At 74.6% G+C, this 252-nt stretch overlaps 1 protein-coding gene across 2 annotated transcripts in view; it reads right to left on the bottom strand.

Annotated features, from left to right (window-relative positions):
* Kidins220 (kinase D-interacting substrate, 220kDa) overlaps positions 1–187 on the bottom strand; it is an 87,307-nt gene extending 87,120 nt beyond the window's left edge. For both annotated transcript variants that reach the window (XM_013013675.1, XM_013013676.1), the window contains exon 1: positions 51–187. The gene's annotated coding sequence lies outside the window, so the exon portion shown is untranslated. The remainder of the gene's footprint in view (positions 1–50) is intronic.
* Positions 188–252: the final 65 nt, after the last annotated feature.

Genomic DNA, 252 nt, shown 5'->3' with positions numbered 1-252 from the left:
ACACCTCACCCCGGCCACTGCCCGGCGACCCGCGAAGCCCCGCCGGTTACCTCCACTCTGGCCGCAGACGACGTCCTCAGTCCTCAGCTCGGCGAGACCCGCCCGCTGGACCAGCGGCAAGGTCAGAGGACGCGGAAAGGAGAGGCTGCGGACCCGAGCGCGTCGCCCTCTCCACGACCGGCGGCCATCTTCCCCCGGCTCGGGAACTGACAGGTCACGTGGGCGGGGCGGGGCGGGGCGGGGCGTCGGCGG

The sequence above is a fragment of the Dipodomys ordii genome, unplaced genomic scaffold, assembly GCF_000151885.1.
Source record: "Dipodomys ordii isolate 6190 unplaced genomic scaffold, Dord_2.0 Scaffold20, whole genome shotgun sequence".
Classification (NCBI taxonomy): domain Eukaryota; kingdom Metazoa; phylum Chordata; class Mammalia; order Rodentia; family Heteromyidae; genus Dipodomys; species Dipodomys ordii.
This window is presented reverse-complemented; position numbering and strand designations above follow the sequence as displayed.